Here is a 19,943-nt window from a genome sequence, read left to right as displayed (position 1 = left end):
TTTTTTTTTTTTTTTTTTTTTTTTTCTGAGGTGGGTTACCAGGAGTTGAACTCAGGGCACTCAACCACCGAGCCACATCCCCAGGCCTATGTTGTATTTTATTTAGAGACAGCATCTCACTGAGTTGCTTAGTGCCTCGCAGCTACTGAGGCTGGCTTTGAACTTTCGATCCTCCTGGCTCCTAAGCCGCTGGGATTACAGATGTGTGCCATCACACCCAGCTGCACATACCATATTCTTCATGTCCATTTGTCAATGGACACTTAAGTAGCTTCCACATTTTACCTGCTGTAAATAATGCTGCTATGCACAAAGGCTTACAAGTATCTCTTCAAGACCCTGCTTTCAATTCTTTGGGGTGTGTACTAGAAGTGGAATTACTGGCTCATATGGAAATTCTGTTTTTAAGCCTATCATACTGTTTTCCACAGTAGCTTTACCATTTTACATTTCCAAAATGAGGCACAAAGAGTTCCAACTTTTCCATATCTTCACCAATGCTCATTTTTCTGTTTGTTGCTTGTTTGTAATAACCATCTGAATGGGTGTGCAGTAGCATCTCATTGTGTTTTATTTTTTTAATTCTTTTTAATTGTCAATGGACCTTTTAATTTTATTTATTTATATGTGGTGCTGAGAATCGAACCCAGTGCCTCACACATGCTAGGCAAGCGCTCTACCACTGAGCCACAACCCCAGTCCTCACTGCAGTTTTGATTTGCATTTCTATAATGATGAGTAATATGGAACATCTTTCTTGTGCTTCTTAGCCATATGTAGATCTTCTCTGCAGGAAATTCTATACTATGACTCTATTTTTATGTAGCAACAAGATACTCATACAATAGAATATTAAAAATAACTAGTCTGCAGGTCAGGGTAAAGCATGGCTATAATCCCAGCTACTTTAGAGGCTGAGGCAGGCAGATCACAAGTTTGAGGCCAACCTGGGCAATTTAAAAATTTAATAAAAAAATAAAACCAGGGGCTGAGGATGTGGCTCAAGCGGTAGCGTGCTCGCCTGGCATGCATGCGGCCCGGGTTCAATCCTCAGCACCACATACAAACAAAGATGTTGTGTCCGCCGAAAACTGAAAAACAAATATTAAAGAATTCTCTCTCTCTCTCTCTCTCAAAAAAAAAAAAAAAAAAANACTCTGAATTTTTTTTTTCCTCAGATAAATCAAATAGCCTTGTGTTCTGCAGATTGCAGGCCTCTTTTCCAAATATTTTCAATTTCCTTGGCTCTCATAAAATGCACTCTCATTCTTTCTTACTTTCATGATACTTACTACTTCTTTCATTGGCAAAAAACAGAAAGAATGTCCTAAGAACTCCAGGCTTGAAGTTATAAGCTGCTCCCTGCTTCCACCAAAGCACATACTACAGTATGCTCCGTTATGATCTGATTAGGAAAAAAACAAACAAACTCAAAATCAAAACTCTATAATCAAGATGGAGAGCTGAGGTCTAGTTAAGTAGTTATCTAAAAGGTATAAAGATAAAAGACACATGCAAGGTGTATTTATGAAACTGAGGGGCGTAGATACACAAAATACACAAAATGGAAGAAGACATAAAAAATATGAATGCTGGAGAAAATCTTACTGTGAATCCTACTGTGAGAAAGCAGAACCTGAAGTAGCCTATTGCTAACAAATCATTAAAACTGTTTCCAGGAGAGAATCCACAGAGGCTGTAGTCAAATAAAATCAAGTAATTCAATGTGTGTATGTGTATGTGTGTGTGTGTGTATGTGTGTGAGAGAGAGAGAGAGAGAGAGATGAGGTCTCTCTATGTTGCCCAGGCAGGTCTCAATCTCCAGAACTCAAGCAATTCTCCTGCCTCATTCCTGAGAACAGGATTATTGGTGTATGCCACCAAGCTAGTTTTCACATTCATTTTAAGTATCCAATGTGCTGGGGGTGCTAAAGCACCTGTCTAGCACATGCAAGGTCCTGGGTTTGATCCTCCAACACACACACACACACACACACACACAAAAAGCCACTGATTTATAACATGAAAATTCAAAGAGAAAACAAATGTACAGGCAAGAGCCTCAGTCAATAACCAAGCAAGAAGACATTTCTCCTATTCAGCATGTAAAGAAGTACAGGCCACATAGATGTTTAATTCTTAATTACATACAAAGATAAGAGCAGTCGCAGCCCAAGGTCTGTGTATGTAATTTGACCCCATACCAATATCTCAGCATTCAATGAGAGAAGGCTAATAGTTGTGAAAATGTTAGCTTACACCTGATGTGTACTAAGCAGAAAAAAAACAATAACCCACCAAAAGATACTTATGATCTACACTGTGCAAATCTTGCTTTCTTAAGTTACAAGTTTTGTCTGCAACAAGCCAGGAGCAAAAAAGGTTAAAAAAAAAAAAAAAAAAGAAGAAGAATAAACTCATCCTCAAAGTGTTGGGCACGGTGGCACATGCCTGTAATCCCAAGGACTCAAGAGATTGAGGTAGAAGGATTACAAGTTCGATGCCAGCCAGGACAACTTTATGAGCTCCTGTCTCAAAATAAAATAAATGGCTGGGACTTTAGGCCAGGGAAGAATACAGGCCCTAGTATGCTCAAGGCCCTGGGGTCAATCACCAGCACCCCACTATCATGGGGTGGCCAGCACCTCGCCAGGGAACTTTTGCCTGCTCAGAGTGATAAGCCTCCAAAGAACTTAAAGTCTGAAATAATTAGTAAAGAACAAAAAGAGAGAGTCAGAATTATAGTTTTAAAGGATGGAGCACCTGATAGGTCCAGCCCACACAAAAGCTGGAGCTGAACAACTAGAAAATGGCTTCAGTGATTTATTTAAGGGAGCACATCAAAGGCAGGAATAAGATTCCGGGGTAGAGTCTTGTTTCATGTCTTGCAGTCAACAGGTTTATTGGCATCTTGGCAGGTCACACCCATCTCTGAGAGGCTCTGTGATTACAGCAGGTCACCCCCATCTCCGGTGCTGTTTAGGACCTTTTTGAGCAGATCTTACCCTCCAGGAGAAGTCCCCAATACCAGACTTTTCCACTTATTGGCTACAATGTACAGTTCCAATGTGGCTACAGGTATAGTTCCCTGCCCACACAAGATGTGTGGGCTGGGGTTGTGGCTCAATGGCAGAGCCTCACCTAGCATGTGTGAAGCACTGGGTTCAATCCTCAGCACCACACAAAAATAAATAAATAAAAAAGTATTGTATCTTCTACAACTAAAAATATTTTTTTAAAAAGGAATTCATAAGAGGCTGGGGTTGTGGCTCAGCGGTAGAGCCCTTGCCTAGCACATGCAAGGCCCTGGGTTCCATCCTCAGCACCACGTAAAAATAAATAAAATAAAGGTATTGTGTCCAACTACAACTAAAAAACAAATATATAAGAAAATAAAAACAAGTAGATGGGATAGAGAGAGATGAGGGGAGGGGAAGGGAGGGGAGGGGAGGGGGGATAGGAAGGGGATAGGAAGGACAGCAGAATACAACAGACACTAGTATGGCAGTATGTATAAACGTGGCTGTATAACCAATATGATCCTGCAACCTGTACACATGGGAAAAATAAGAATTCATACCCCATTTGAATCAAATGTATGATATATGATATGTCAAGATCATTGTAATGTTTTAAGCAACTAATAAAAAAAAAAAAAGATGCCCAATGTGTGGGGCTGGGGCTGTAGCTCAGTGGTAGAGCACTTGCTTTGTGCATGTAAGGCCCTAAGTTTGATCCCCAGCACCACATAAAAATTAAAAAAAAAAAAAAGAAAGAAAGAAAAACAAATAAAATACAGGTATTGTGTCCATCTACAACTAAAAAAATTTTTAAAAAGGAATTCATAATGTGAGAGGATCACAACTTTCATTATTCTTTGCCTTGACATTGATTACATTTCTTTTAATTTAGTAAGTTAAAATAAGATCATGAGGCACACACTGGATTTGAATCCTGAAGACACAAAGTCCCAATAGTAGTGTTTAGGCCTAGCATGTGCAAGGCCTGGGACTTGATCTCCAACACACACACACACACACTCATACACACTTTTTTTTTTTGTCTGTTTTCCCCAAAGCCACACAGCTCACAATTCAACCTAACTTTAGTTCCCTCATTTGTAAAAAAAGGATAATGAACACTTCTGTATCTCACCAGACTAGTGTGATAAGTTCTATTCAAATGTAATTAATTTTTTCTTATCAAGATGTCAAATAAAAGAGTAAAAAAGCAAATGTAATTATATTGTAATAAAAGTAGACAATGTTTTCATTAGGAAAAAAGACCTCTGGGTATCAGCTGACTTGAAGAGGTCAGCTGCTGCGGAGCTCCATCTGCTCCTGCTGCTACAGCACACCTAGCGGATCAAAATGGGCCACAGGGATGATGATGACAACTGAAAGCAAAACAGGACCAAGTGTCACGTATCAAATCCTTTCTGCAGAAAAATGATCAAGTGTCACTCTTCTGCCAAGCCCACTGGGCAAACTTAAGGCCCATTCTTAGACAGGAGATAGAAACTCTCTAACCAATTTCAGTCCCAAGTTTTCAAATCTGCAACTATTTCAACATAATTGACACAGGCTTTTTAAAATAGGCTACAGTTTATATAGATTATAAAGTTTATCTAGATCTAGAGTTTATTATATAGGTTATTTTATAATTATAGCCTTACTATTCTATAATTACATAGTATATTATATAATTATATGTCAGGTTTGTTTTACAGGTGTGCCACATCTGAGACAGTGGGACAAAATGGGTTAAACTGGCTTATGTGGGGCTGGGGATGTGGCTCAAGCAGTAGCACGCTCGCCTGACATGCGTGCGGCCTGGGTTCGATCCTCAGCACCACATACAAACAAAGATGTTGTGTCCGCCAATAACTAAAAAAATAAATAAATAAATAAATATTTTAAAAAATTCTCTCTCTTTAAAAAAAATAAAAATAAAAAAAATAAATAAATAAAAAAATAAACTGGCTTATGTGCCCACCTCCATAAAACTTTTCTGGATCAGCCCTGTCTGGAACCATGTGCTTTTCTCCAGACTCTTAAGTAACTTTCTCATGCACCTCAGTTGCTTTATATCATGGTTATTTCTGCACATTCATTACATCTTTACTAAATAAACTGGAAGTTATTTCAAAGTGACTAGTTTACTAGCTGTATCAAATAATTTCTTCCTCAAAGTCCCTGATCCAAGTGCACTGAACACGGTTCCCAGATAATTTCAAAACAGGAACTGATTCAAGGGGCTGGGGATGTGGCTCAAGCGGTAGCGTGCTCGCCTGGCATGAGTGTGGCCCGGGTTCGATCCTCAGCACCACATACAAACAAAGATGTTGTGTCTGCCGAAAAACTAAAAAAAAAATAAATATTAAAAAATTCTCTCTCTCTCTCTCTCTCTCTTTTTTAAAAAAAAAGAATTAAAAAAAATAGGAACTGATTCAAGGTAGTGAAAAGTCTGTGTAGACATGTATAGACCTACGGCAGGCACCATTCTAGGTGCTGGGACTGGGTGTGCGTGGATTTTTTGTTGTTGTTATTAGAGAGGATTTAACTCAGGGGTGCTCTACCACTGAGCTCCATCTCCATTTTTTTATTTTTTATTTGCACACAGGGTCTCACTAAGTTGCTGAGGCTGGACTGGAACTTGCAATCTTCTTCAACTTCCCAAGTAGCTGGGATTACAGGTGTGCGCCATCACACTGGGCAGGTGAATGAATTTAAGATATCAAAGACCACCAGAAGGAAGTAACTATAGCAGAGACTTGAGAATCTCCAGAATCTGAGGTGGTTCATTTACTTGACAGTCTTGGAGGAAATACCAAAGAGCTGGCATTATAAGCATAAAAAAGGTGAATGTTGAGGTAGGCATGGTGGCACATACCTGTAATCCTAGTGGTTTGGGAGACTCAGGCCAAGAGGACTGCAAGTTCAAGGACAACTTACCAAGACCCTGTCTCAATATAATAAATAAAATGGGCTGGGGTTAGAGTTCAGTAGTAGAGTGCCCCTGGGTTCAACCTACAGTACTAGGGGTGGGGGAAACAGATGAGTGTTCTATCTATCAAGAGTTACTGGGATTGAACCCAGTGGTGCTTAACCACTGAGCCACATCCCTAACCTTTTTTTGTATTTTATTTAGAGATAGGGTCTCATTGTGTTGCTTAGGGCCTCCATGAATTGCTGAGGCTAGACTTGAACTCAACATCCTCCTGCCTCAGCCTCCCAAGAGGCTCGGATTACAGGCGTGCACCACCTTACCAGGCAGTCAGCATATATTTTACAAAGGCTGATGTACTGGGACCAGCACAGATGTAGAATGGCAGAGTGATTGGGAGCACCAGTACCAAATGCCAACATTCAAATCCTGGCTCTGTCACTTTCTCCTCAAAAAATAGTTGCACAATCATAGCAAAGTTATTTAACTTGTGCCTCTATCTTCCCATATGGAAAACTGGGAAAATAATTGGATATAATTCTTAGGGTTGTCACAAAGATTAAATGAGAATATATGCAGAATGCTTAAAAGAGTCTGCATGCATTAAATATTATACAAGTAGTATTACTATTTACCATCTAAATTGAGAAATTCTGTGAAAAGAGGGGTTTTATTAATGATTGTATCAAGACTACGCAAAAACTGAGATAGTCAGGCAAACAGGAATATATGGTAACCAGATAAATAAATACTATAAGAAAACAAGAGCATGTGACCAGAGAAAGCAGATACTAGCATCTGAATCTTGTTCTCTTCTATGCATGTGTTAGAGCTAAATGAGCTTAATTTTCTGTTCTACATCAATGGTTTTATTATAAATAACTGCTAAATGCCAGTAGTACTGATTAACACATCAATCAATACTGAGGCATGATTCCCTCAATATTGCTAGCCCGTGTTTTAATACTCAGACCAGGCTAATGGTATCTGTCAAACCAGTTGGTAAGATGTGGTCCTTGCCTTCAAAAAGGTCCCCACAAATTAAATAAAGGATGCCTGCAGGGATACTCTTGTTCCTGCTCACAGGCCATTCCTACAGCAAAGCAGAAAGGTCAGAGAAACACTGGAAAAGACAAGACCATCGGAGAAAACAGATTAGTAAAAGAAAAATTATGCATTTCATTATTTTACATGGCATATCCAAATAGATTAAAACATTCTAGAAAGAAAATATGAAAAATATTTACGGCGATAGCTTTTGTTTTGGCCTATGTAGCATCCATTCTCCTTTCTTTGTAAAATTAGTGATCCTTCATCATGTGCAATCTCATTAGACAAAAGAAAAATCTGAAAGAAAACGTAATGAGGTGGGTAGGGAGAAAAGAAGAATTAGGAATTGGTAATTGTATGTGTATGAAAATGGATCCAAAAAAAAGTTTCTATGTTTTAGAGACACACACTGAAATAGTGACATTTGAAATGATTTGATGTCTTGGATTTGCTTCAAAGTACTCGATTAGTTGAGTGGGTGTAGATGTAGATGAAGTAAAATTGGCCATGAATTCATGATTGTTGAAGTTAGGTGATAAATACATGGGAAGTCATTATTCTATTTTGTTTATTTTCTGTAAGTTTAAATTTTTTTGTAAAAAAAAAGGTTTTTAGTATGTCTATTCTCTGGTCTCAATTTCATAAAAGCATTTCTCTCTATTCTTCTCTCTATGTATTCATAGATATCTGGGACGGTGTTTACCCACAGTTAAGGATGGATATTTCTGGGTGGTTAGAGTAAGTAGAGTTTCATCTTTGAACTTTCTACACTGTTTAAATTCAAAATAATGATTGTGTATTGTTTTCCCAAAATAATATGGTGATGTTTCTTAAACCAAAAATCTGATAAAGGTTAATATAGGTCAATTCTGATTGGTAGAAATACAGATGATTATATGTATATATTTTGGTACTGGGGATTGAAACCAGGGGCACTTGACCACTGACCTCTGTCCCCAGCACCTTTCATTTTTTATTTTGAGACAGGGCTTCCTAAGTTGTTTAGAGCCTCACTAAGTTACTGAGGGTGGCCTTGAACTTGTGATCTCCTGCCTCAGCCTCCCAAATTGCTGGGATTACAGGGATATGCCATGTTGGTTGATTATATTCTGTTTGTTTTAATTTAAAGAAATATCCAAGTACTTGTGAAAATACTTCAACATAGGGTTTCTTGACACTGGCACTATGGACCTTTTGGGCTATATAATTCTTTGTTTGTGGGTGGGGGCGTTGTCTGGTGTATTGTAGGGTATTAACAGCATTCCTGAACTCTACCCACTAGATGCCCGTAGCACCACAACCACTCCATCTATTGTGATAACTAAAACTGTCTCCCGATATGGCCAAACAAGAGAGGCAAAATCACCCCTTTCAAATTAAACTGAGAAATCCAAATACTCCTTTATAATGGATCTCTCCCATTAATAAGTAATGCTCTATCCAAGCATTCTTGAACCCTACAAAACATAAATCTCCCACTCCTTATGTCGATTCTGCATTTCTGATAACAATTTTCAACAGGATATCTTTTTTTATACTTAATTTTGTTATTAATAGTATATACTTAGTTCAGACTAACCCAAGTAAAAGAGTCAATTTTGCTGCTGCAAATTTAATGATTCAGTAAACATTATGCTGCCTCTAACACTTCTCTTCTTTTAATTCATTTGGGAAACATGAAACTACAATCCTTAAGCTATATTTAGTACTATAACCTTTGAGAACATGGGAGAAAGCAGGAAAAGGTTATATAATTCAATTTTCTTAAAATGTACTAACTCAACTTTTGGTCAAATTAAATAGCCAAACAGCATGCCCCAAAGCATGCAGAGATGAAAAGTATAAAGGATACAATTATCATCTAGCTTCTTACCACTCAAAATGAGATCCACAGACTGGCAGCAGCAGCATCACCCCAGTATGTAACAGAAAGAAGAATCTCAGCCCCACCCCAGACCTACTAAATCAGAACCTGCATTTTAACAAGTTCTCCAGATCATCTGTATGCATATTAAGTTTAAAAAGCAGAAGCTGGGGTTGTGGCTCAGTAGTAGAGTACTTGCCTAGCTAGCACGCCTGAGGCACTGAGTTCAATCCCTGGCACCACATAAAAATAAACAAATAAAATAAAGGTACTGTGTCCGTCTACAACTAAAAAAATATTAAAAAAAAAAAAGTTTGAAAAGCAGTGACTCTAGCTGTTTCTATATTGCTTGAAGCTGTAGATCAGTGGGCTATATTCTTGTAATATAGAGAATAAGTTTCTTCTACTTAGGAAGATTAAATGAAAACTGTAGGATTACAAAATAATCACAGGGTAAAAGAAAAACTAATGAAATCCACTTCTCTCTCATCCCCAAAAAAAACCTATCTATAATCTCATCAAGCCAATTTCAAAAGTAAGACAGATATCTTGTTTTTTCACTTTTATTTCTTTTGTAGTGCTGAGGATCAAACTCCAGTTCTCATGTATTCTAAGCAAGCACTCTACCACCGAACCCCAGCCCCCATACTTTTAAATTAAACTGAGAAATCCAAATACTCCTTTATAATGGATCCCTCCCATTAATAAAGAATTAACGGTAAAAAAAAAAAAAAAGAAAAGAAAAGAAAGAAAGAAAGAAAATAATTAAGCATCCTGGTAAAGAGTAAAGCTTATCTGAATAGCATAATGCTATTATTTCTAAATCTGAGTGACTATCCCGCAATGTTTATTTTTTAAAGATAAAGATTTCTGGGACTTACTTATCATAGATATGATTCAGAAGGGTTGGAATTCTTTGATGTTTTATTTATTTGATTGATTGTGGTACTGGGGATTGAAACCAGGGGAATTCTACCACTAAACTATATGATCAGCAATTTTTGGGGGGGCGGGGGAGACAGGGTCTCACTAAGTTGCCCAGGCTGGACTTCAAATTTGCAATCCTCCTGCCTAAGCCTCTTGAGCAGCTAGGATTAACAGAATGTGTAACTTCACCAGGCTGGAATTCTGTATTTTTAAAATGTTTTCTTAGTTATTTCTGAGGATAAATCACAGTCTTAAAAAAGTTTTTTTTTAATATTTTTCTTTAGTTGTAGATGAACACAATGACTTTATTTTATTTATTTATTTTTATGTGGTGCTGAGGATCGAACCCAGGGCCTCACGCGTGCGTGTGAGGCAGGCATTCTACCACTGAGCCACAGCCCCAGCCCATTAAAAAAAATTTTTTTTAAAAAGATACTATTCTTTCTTGTTATTTTGAATATAATGGATAGACATTTAATTTATTTTAAAGAACTAAGGGGCTGGGATTTTTGGCTCCGCGGTAGACCCTCAGCAGTCCATAAAAATAAATCAACAAAATAAAGGTATTTGTCCATCTACAACTTAAAAAAAAAAATTTAAAGAACCAAAATGTGAGTGACTACAATAAGGGGCTAATGAGTATTGGGAAACAAAGTTGAGATGAAAGTTAGATCTTATGTTGTATGTTTGTATTTGTCTATTTATTTATTTAGAGATAGGTGCTAAGCTGGCCTCAAGCCCCTGGACTCAAACAATCCTCCTGCCTCTGCCTCCTGAGTAGCTGGAACTATAGGCATGGACAACTGTGCCCAGCTCTATATCATGTATTCTTACTTATCCACACCTAGAAAAAAACAGTTAACATAAACATAGTTGGCAATCATGTGGCTGTCTTGAAACAAGTCATTTCTGAGTGTCTATGCTTGAACCCAATTCTAGAATGACTAAAACTATCAACCTCCTTTGGCACAACAGTTTACACTTAGAAAGATTTCTTTAATGAACAGATATAAACATTGCAGGATTTTATGAAATGTTGGGTAAGTAACACTCTCCTGTGCAAGACAGAATTCCTTTTATAAAAGTATCCAAGAAGGTCTGGGTTTCAAGAAAGGAGAATAAGTAGAAGAGGAAAGAGAAGACGATACGTGGAACAGGAAGAAGGAAGAAAAATATGTTTTTCTCTATACAAGAACTTTAGCAACAGCCTAGCAGGCCTTTTCATACATCTGTCTACTGCTTTTCCTTACCAGTGTCACTATGCTAATGTAAGTCAATATCATCTATCTCAGAATCTCTTGACTCATTCTCATCTCCACTCTTGAACCTGAACCCCTATTACAATCTTAACATAGCAGCCAGAATGAGCATTTTAAAGTTCTCTGAGATAGAGACATGCAACTCCAATATGAAGGGAAAGCTCAGAAATTATCTGACAGCTGCAATACCTGGACTCAGAAATACTAGCAAGCAACAGGCACAGTGGCCATGCCTGTAATCCCAGTAACTTGGAAGGCTGAGGTAGGAAGACTAAAAGTTCAAGGTCAGCCTCAGCAACTTAGCAAGACCCTATCTAAAAACAAAAAATAAAATTAAAAAGCCTGAGGATGTGACTCAATGGTAAATCACCCTGGGTGCTCAATCCCCAATTTAAAAAAAAAAAAAAAGAAAAGAAAAGAAAAACAAGAAAGAAAGAAATGGTAGCAACAGCATCCCAACCAGACCTCTCCTCCAGCAGCATGAGTGTGACAGTGATTCCAGATCTTTTGATTCCCTTGGTTCTGCCTGTTTTATGAACAGGATTCTTCAGACTTTCCATTGATGCTATGAGGTATTTGACAATCTTCAAAAAAATCCCTTTTCTGGGGTTGGGGCTGTAGCTCAGCTGTAGAGCGCCTGCCTTGCACGTGTGAGGCACTGGGTTCGATCCTCAGCACCACATAAAAATAAACAAATGAAGATTGTGTCCATCTACCAACTAAAAAAATATTTTTAAAAAATCCCTTTTTTGCTTATGTTAGCCAGAATTAGGGCCTATAGTTTTCATCCAAACATCCAAAAACTTTTCCTGGAACAATTTACTGTGCCTTTTTCCCCTCAATGACCTGTCACTTATTACATTTAGCTTTCCAAAATGAGTATATTTAAAAATCTGAAATTCTAAATTCCATTCACATCACCAACATCCTGAAAGAAGCAGCTTTCAAAACGAACAGTTTTATTACCTGATTTAATACAAACCTCCACCTACTCTGTGCATTTGAGCAGCTAAATATGGCTGAAGAAACACACCACAGTCATGCTGACTGGTCTCACTGTTGACCCAGAATGGGCACTCCACTGCTTTCCCTAGCCCACTCACTCTTACTTTCTGGGAGCACTATTTCCACTTTCTCCTTTCTTCAAACAAGTGACATCTCATCGCCATCCTCACTCTTTAGCTGATGGCAACTGTTTTATATTTCACTGAGAAACGGAGGCAATCAATAAAGATCATCCACATATACCCAGACACATGTGTTCCAATATACTACTCGTTCTAAATTACAAAACAGATATATGATGTTATGCCAGGGGTGGTGGCACACACCTGTAACCCAGCTATTCTGGAGGCAGGGGCAGGAGGATTCCAAATTCAAGTCCCCCTGTTTCAAAATAAAAAGGATTGGGATATAGCTCAGTGCTTGCCTAGCAATTTGCAAGGTCCTTGGTTCAACTCCCAGTATGAGGGGCGAGGGGGATTACTTCTACACACACACAGTTTATACATGGAGATGGCCACCAAAATATCCCTTAAAGAAAGAAATTGCTGAGAATGCAGATGACCCCTGTCAGGAACACCTCTGCAGAGCTGCCTGGCCCCAGGTCATGTCCTTCCTGTGGCAGCCCATACCAATGGCCAACAGAAACAGGGTCATAGGATCCCCCAGTTTCCCCTTTCTTTCCAGGCCTGAACTAAAAATCAGAGACAGTTTGGGGTACTACTCCCTCATGGGAACTCCCCAACTAACACATTTGGGGAGATTCAGTTGCAAGTTCATCAGAACAAAACACAAGGGTATAAACAGTCCAGCTGTTTCAACCCAATGCAGGACCACCCTGAAAGGCCGCTGCAGCTCCCGCACTCCCTGTGGAGTCACCAAGACTTCTGCTGAGAACCGTGCCATAGTTCAACTTCTTCTGCCAAATCTTGCTTCTTTCCTATCCCTTCTGCGGCTGTTGAACTTAAGGGCATTCTTTAACATCCTGTACCTCAAATTCTGTCTCCAGTTCTGCTTCCTAGAGACCTGAACCTGTGACACAGTTAAAACAAAAAAATACAGGCTTGTTCTTAAAACTAAAAAAGAAACCATATCACTAAGAAAATGAACATTCCTACAATAGATAGTTCTACAATATGTGTTCTTCCCTAATTGGGAAACAGTTGCATAACGGTCTCCTATTTTTAACTGGACATAAGGTCGACCAGAATAAAAACTATTTTTCCTTCCATCCAAGTGTGAGTATGTAACTAAATTATGGTCAGTGGAATTTAAGCTGAAGTGATGTATGCAGATTCCAAAACTGGTTCTTTGAGAAATTAATATGATCCTTCCCCATTTCTTCTAATGGGAATATGGATATAATTTTGAGCATTCTGGACCACACAGAAGTGGCAATAACCAAGTGACAGCAGAGCAAAGAAGACAGAAGGAGCCTGGATCTCTGTGGATCCGCCAGACTAGCCCTGGATAGCTTGAACTGGATAAGTACATAAGAAAAACTAAACCTTTATTTTGTTTAAATCCCTACAACATGGGTCAACAGATACAATTACTTTTTTTCAATGGACCTTTATTTTATTTATTTTTATGTGGTGCTGAGGATCGAACCCAGTGCCTCACACATGCTAGGCAAGTGCTCTACCGCTGAGCTACAACCCCAGCCCCATATACAATTACTTTTGGGGACCTCTACTCACATATCCTGCCCATCCCCAGCTCTCCTTCCTAACATCCAGCACTTGCTGTTCTTGTAAAAGGACTACAGTCCTCCCCCTCAGATGGTATGTAAGCAATTACTGATGGGAAATAGAATATAAAGTCTCCAGATTTTTTTTCTTTCTCTTTCTCTGGAGGGGGGTGTGTGATACTGGGGATCAAACCCAGGGCCTCTCACATGCTCACCAAGTGAGCTACATCTCTAGCCCTTTTATTAATCTTAGTTTGAGTCAGAGTCTGACTCAATTGTCCAGGCTGGCCTCCAACTAGAGATCTTCCTGCCTCAGCCTCCTGCTGCGATTACAGGTGCATGCCAACAGCCTGGCTTCTATCTTTCTTTGCTTCCTGACAAGGACCACTCCTAGGTGTAAGCTTCAGAATTCCCCTGAATGACAAAGCCTAAACTGTCCCCTCAGACTTTTTTTTTTTTTTTTAGAACTGTTACTGTCCCACTTTATTTTTATTTATTTATTTTTTTTTAATTGGTTGTTCAAAACATTACAAAGCTCTTGACATATCATATTTCATACATTAGATTCAACCCCTCAGGCTTGACTTGGCCTCCAGCCTCCTTCTCTCCTCCCAGTCTTACTTTCCTCCTCCCTACCAGGATTCCCTGACACTCTTCTAGGAAGTCACTTTCCCACAAATCCTCATTTCACGTTCTGTCAGGAATCCCACCCTAAGGCAAGTAGTTTCTGTTTCATTCTTTAGGGTTCATCACCATTAACAATTGTACAGACTTTTTAATTTGCATATCAAACATAATTTTAAAATAAAAATTGTTAAATAAATTGCATGATATAAACTATATCATGCCCTTTTCACTTAAAATGTCACAGACCATATACAGTGACAATACACACAAAAACACACACACACACTTCATTGTTTTTCAGGATGCACAACTACCTATAATTAAAAACCTAAATAAATATGTAAAACACCTTTGAAGGCTGTGACTGTAGCTCAGTGGTAGAGTATTTACCCAGCATGAGCAAGGCCTTGAGTTCACTCCTCAGCACCACAAAAAAAAACAAGATAAAACAATTATTTGTTTAAAAAAACAACAAACACTTTTGGAAGAGAAAAGTTAAAGAGTTTTAAAAAGAAAGTTCTTTGGTTCACTCCTGTAGTTCCGCTCATCAAGGAGAAAAGAAAGATTTTATATATAAATAAAATCTGTGTGTGTCTGTGTGTCTGTGTAGTGACTTCTGGGAACACCAGAAAGCAGCAATGCATAATCTATAGATAGGAGTTTAAAGGTCTGAAATATATTAAAATATACATATATATAATCTTCAATATATTAGTGCTTAAATATATAAATACTTTTAGAGATAGATAAGATTTGTGTCAAAAATTCAGGATGATAATTGGATACAGTAGCAATATATCTGTAATCCCAGTGACTATGGCGACTGAGGGAGGATCTAAAGTTCAAGGCCAGCCTCAGCTACTTAGCAAAACAAAATAAAAGGTGCTAGGGATCAGAGTAGTTTCTAGTTTGTGGGAGTCCCTGATGTGATCCCTAGTACCATCAAAAAAATAAAATAAGAAAGAAAAATAAGAAAAGAGAAAGAAAATCAGAATGTTCTTCCTTTGAGTCTTTGATTTAGATTATATATAAGTCTAACTCCTATTAGAACTATGGTATTTCTAAGGAATATTTTTTTATTATTGGTAAAATAGATTTTGGATATTCCAGAAAGGTATGTTGCCTAAAATATACCTACACTTCAAGAAAGAAATTAAACTCTAAGAATTAAAATAATAGTTAATATAAATAGAAATTTCAATATTTCAACATCAAGAACATAAACTCAGAATATAATTGAAACTATAATAAAAATGATTGGATGGTAAATCTGGATTATAAGTAAAAAGAAGTGACTTAATAAAGTAGTGTAATATGCCAGGTTTGGTAGCACATGCCTGAAATCCCAGCACCTTAGGAGGCTGAGGCAGAAGGATCATAAGTTCAAAGCCAGCCTCAGCAACTTAGTGAGGACTTAAGTAACTTAGTGAGACCCTGTCTCAAAATAAAAATAAAAAGGATTGGGGATGTGGCTCAGTGGTGAAACACCCCTGGGTTCAATCCCTGGTACCAAGAGGGGGAAAAAAGCAGTGTACTATTCATTTTCCACAAAATGTCTATATTGGGGCACAAAAATCAAACAGAAGCCTTCAACCATGAGTGGGAATATTGTTTTAATCTCATTTGTAATGGTTCAATGTTACACATTAAACATTTTGGAGGGCCAACAACCTGTAATAATTTAAGAATGCTAAAATGAGGCATGGAATCAAGGTGAACACACACTGCTGGAAAACTCAGAAAGGGAGGAGGTCAGATGTGGGAAAAAACTTCTGTGGTGGCGTTTTTCCTATTTGTGTATTGCAAAGGGAAATCTCCAATCCAGTTATTAAACTTTTACTCTGTCGGAAGTAATAGCTACTGTGTCAAAGGCAATTACACAGGCTAGAACTGGAGACAGAAGAGGTTTGTTGTTGTTGGTTTAGCAGAAGTCTGATAATTCCTGGGTTTGTACAAATGTGCCCTTATCCCTTAATCAGCAAGTGAATGTACATCATCAGACATGAAAACTTTCCCTCCTGTTTCTAGTTCTTCTCAATTGCAAAAATCACTTATTAAATAAATAAGCAAATAAAAAAGAATGATTTCTTTTGATAAATGTGATCAACACTGTCTTTGATACAAATGTTTTAGGTTTTTTGGGTTGTAGGATTTGAATGCAGGGGTGCTTTACCATTAAACTACATTCCCAGTCCTATTTATTTATTTACTTATTTATTTTATTTGCGGTACCAGGGATTGAACTCAGGGAGACTCAACCACTGAGCCACATCCCCAGCCCTATTTTGTATTTTATTTAGAGACAGGGTCTGATTTGCTTAGCAACTCACTATTGCTGAGATCAGCTATGAACTCAAGATCCTCCTACCTCAGCCTTCCGAGCCCCTGGGATTACAGGCATGCTCCACTGTGCAGGGAATCCTTTTTATTTTTTGAGACAGGGTCTTGCTAAATTGCCTAGGGCCTCACTAAATTTCTGAGGCTGGCCTTGAATTTGCAATCCTCCGCCTCAGTCTCTCAAGGTGCTGGGATTATAGGCAAGTGCCACCACACCAGGCTTAGATCATTTTTTAAAATATATACACAATGGAATTTTACTCAGCATTAAAAAAGAACAAAATCATGGCATTTGCAGGTAAATGGATGGCATTGGAGAAGATAATGCTAAGTGAAGTTAGCCAATCCAAAAAAAAAGCGGGATGTTTTTTCTGATATAAGGAGGTTGACTCATAGTGGGATAGGGAGGGAGAGCCTGGAAAAGATTAGATGAATTCTAGATAGGGAAGAGGGGTGGGAGGGGAAGAAAGGGGGCAAGGGATTTGCAAGGATGGTGGAATGTGATGGATATCATTATCCAAAGTACATGTATGAAGACATGAACTGGGTGTCAATATACTTTATATACAAACACAGATAGGAAAAATTATGGTATATATGTGTATTAAGAATTGTAATGCAAAAAAAAAAAAAAGAAACAAAGTACATGTATAAAGGCATGAATTGGCATGAACATACTTTATATAGACATGAAAAATTGTGCTCTATATGTGTAATAAGAATTGTAATGCATCCCACTTCTGTCGTGTATTTAAAAAAATAAAATCAATAAAAGATTATATATATATATATATATAAAATTTATTTTAGTTGACACTGGATCTTTATTTTATATGTGGTGCTGAGAATAGAACCCCGTACCTCACACATCCTAGGCAAGTGCTCTACCAGTGAGCCACAACCCCAACCCAGCTTAGATCATTTTAAAAAAACAGATTTACTTCTAGGAGATTGAGCTAAGATGCAGAGAAGTGACAGTAGTTCCTTAAGGTTTATTTCTGATACTGTAACATTCTTTAAGAATACATATTCAGGGCTGGGGATGTGGCTCAAGCAGTAGCGTGCTTGCCTGGCATGCACGGGGCGCTAGGTTCGATCCTCAGCACTACATAAAAATAAAATAAAAGATGTTGTGCCCACCAAAAACTAAAAAATAAATATTAAAAAAAGAATACATATTCATATGTGGAAAAAATATATATGCAGATATCCCTCCAAAGTAAACTGATCACAATGCAACTCCTTCAGAATTGTCTTATGAAAGGAATAACTTTTTTTCCCAAATAATAACAAATACATGCCATTACTTCGTAAGAATTATCAATGATACCTTGGCTTAGGTTCTGTGTGGACTTGAATGTTCCAAATGTGGGGTGAGTAAATAAATACGGGGAAATTATGTGCCTGTTGGTAAGGTATGCAGAATTCTATGAATCTAAGTACTTTATACTCTTCATATGAATGGAGTCATACAACATTTGTCATTTGGGGTCTGGCTTATTTCACTTAATATAACATAGTCAAGGTTTACTCATGTTATTGCATGTGTCAGAATTTCATTACTTTTTACAGCCGAACAATATTCAACTATATGTATATATGTATCTTGTGTATCCATTCATCTATCAACAGACATTTGGGTTGTTTCTACCTTTTGGCTATTGTGAACAATACTTCTATGAACATTGTTAAACATATCTGTTTGAATCCCTGCTTTCATTTGCTGTGGACATAAATCCAGAAGTGGAATTGACAGGTCACATGATAATTCTATATTTAATTTTTTGAGGAACTGCCATATTCTACTGTAAAATTTTAAAGCACAAATATCAGTGTATTCTACAGATATGTGAAAAGTAGCTCTTGTATCCTATGTTGCCTATTCACATGGCCTAGAGCTACTTTAGAATTACAACTTATAAAACATACTTGGGTATTATAGACGTAGCCTGGGATATCACATTTGGAAGAAAAAAAATAGTTATCATTTATTGACTTTTTATTGTTTTTCTGTTTTGTTTTAGTATTGGGGATTGAATCCAGGGTGGTGTACCATTAAGCTGCATCCCCAGCCATTTTTTGTTTTTGAGACAAGGTATTACTAAATTGATGATGCTGGCCTCAAACTTGCAACCCTTCTGCCTCAGCCTCCTAAGTCACTGGGATTACAAGCATGTGCCAACCAACTTATTGACTATTAATTACATTTGGAACTAAGTTTTTTTTTTTTTTTTTTTTTTTTTTTTGGTGGTGGTACTGGGGATTGAACCCAGGGTCTTGTGCATGCAAAGAAAGCACTCTACCAACTGAGCTATATCCCTAGCCCTGGAGATAAGATCTTTATAAAGATTCTTAGGTTGAATCCTGCAGGCAAACCTGTATGGTTCCTATTAGTTTCATTTTACAAATGAACAAATAAGGCAGAGAAACTGCAAAATATGCTGAAGATTATAAATCAGATTAGTGCTAGCATGAGAACTTATATTTAGATCAAAGTCAGTCTCTGCTTTATCCTGATTCATTTTTTCAACAATCATTTATTGAAAGTCTACTGCATGCCAGGCAGTATTCAGGTTTTCAACTGTCCATCAGGTCCTATTGCTCCCCTCTTCCCTCTGCATACAGAGGTGACCCAGCAATGAACAAAACACACATAAAAAAGTCTTGGCCTAGTGAAATATACCTCTAGTCAGGGAAGACAGAACAAATGTGTAAGTAAATCATATAGCTTACAAGAAGGTGATAAGTCTTTTGAGTCTAATGTTTCATTACATATTGTGTATGTTAGTTTAGGCCTCTCCACTCCAGCCTTTGGTACAGATTGGTAAAATGGCTCTTCTGAACTTCTTTCCTCTCTTTCTTTGTTCAGATTTCACCCAGGAGTGCTCTACCACTGAGTTTCTCCACAATCCTTTTAATTGTTATTTTTTGAGATGGGTTGAGGCTGGCACCTGGGACCATAGGGATGTGTCTGTGTACCCTGCAGCTGGCCTCTTCCTTTTCCTTGATTGCTTATTGATCTATTGATGACTCTGGGACCATCACACTTGTCACTTGTGCTTGTTCTAAGGCTCATGTATTGTGCTGTATGTAGGCACATTAAAGAGCATTATAAGATAATATCATTTGTGTATATTGTTTGGAAAGGCACTTTCTCAAAATATATTTTGCCCTATACTTGAATTGCTTTCTCTTTTATTTTTCCAGTTCTGGGGACCGAATCCTGCCTTGTGCATGCTAG

The 19,943-nt window shown here is 37.8% G+C and overlaps 1 protein-coding gene across 6 annotated transcripts in view; it reads right to left on the bottom strand.

Moving 5' to 3' along the window:
• Window positions 1–19,943, bottom strand: part of Scai (suppressor of cancer cell invasion) — a 155,581-nt gene that overhangs the window by 102,290 nt on the left and 33,348 nt on the right. The window lies entirely within an intron of this gene.

The sequence above is a fragment of the Marmota marmota genome, unplaced genomic scaffold, assembly GCF_001458135.2.
Source record: "Marmota marmota marmota unplaced genomic scaffold, marMar, whole genome shotgun sequence".
NCBI lineage: Eukaryota > Metazoa > Chordata > Mammalia > Rodentia > Sciuridae > Marmota > Marmota marmota.
Note: the sequence above shows the minus strand (reverse complement) of the source record. Positions and strands in the feature narration are given on the sequence as shown.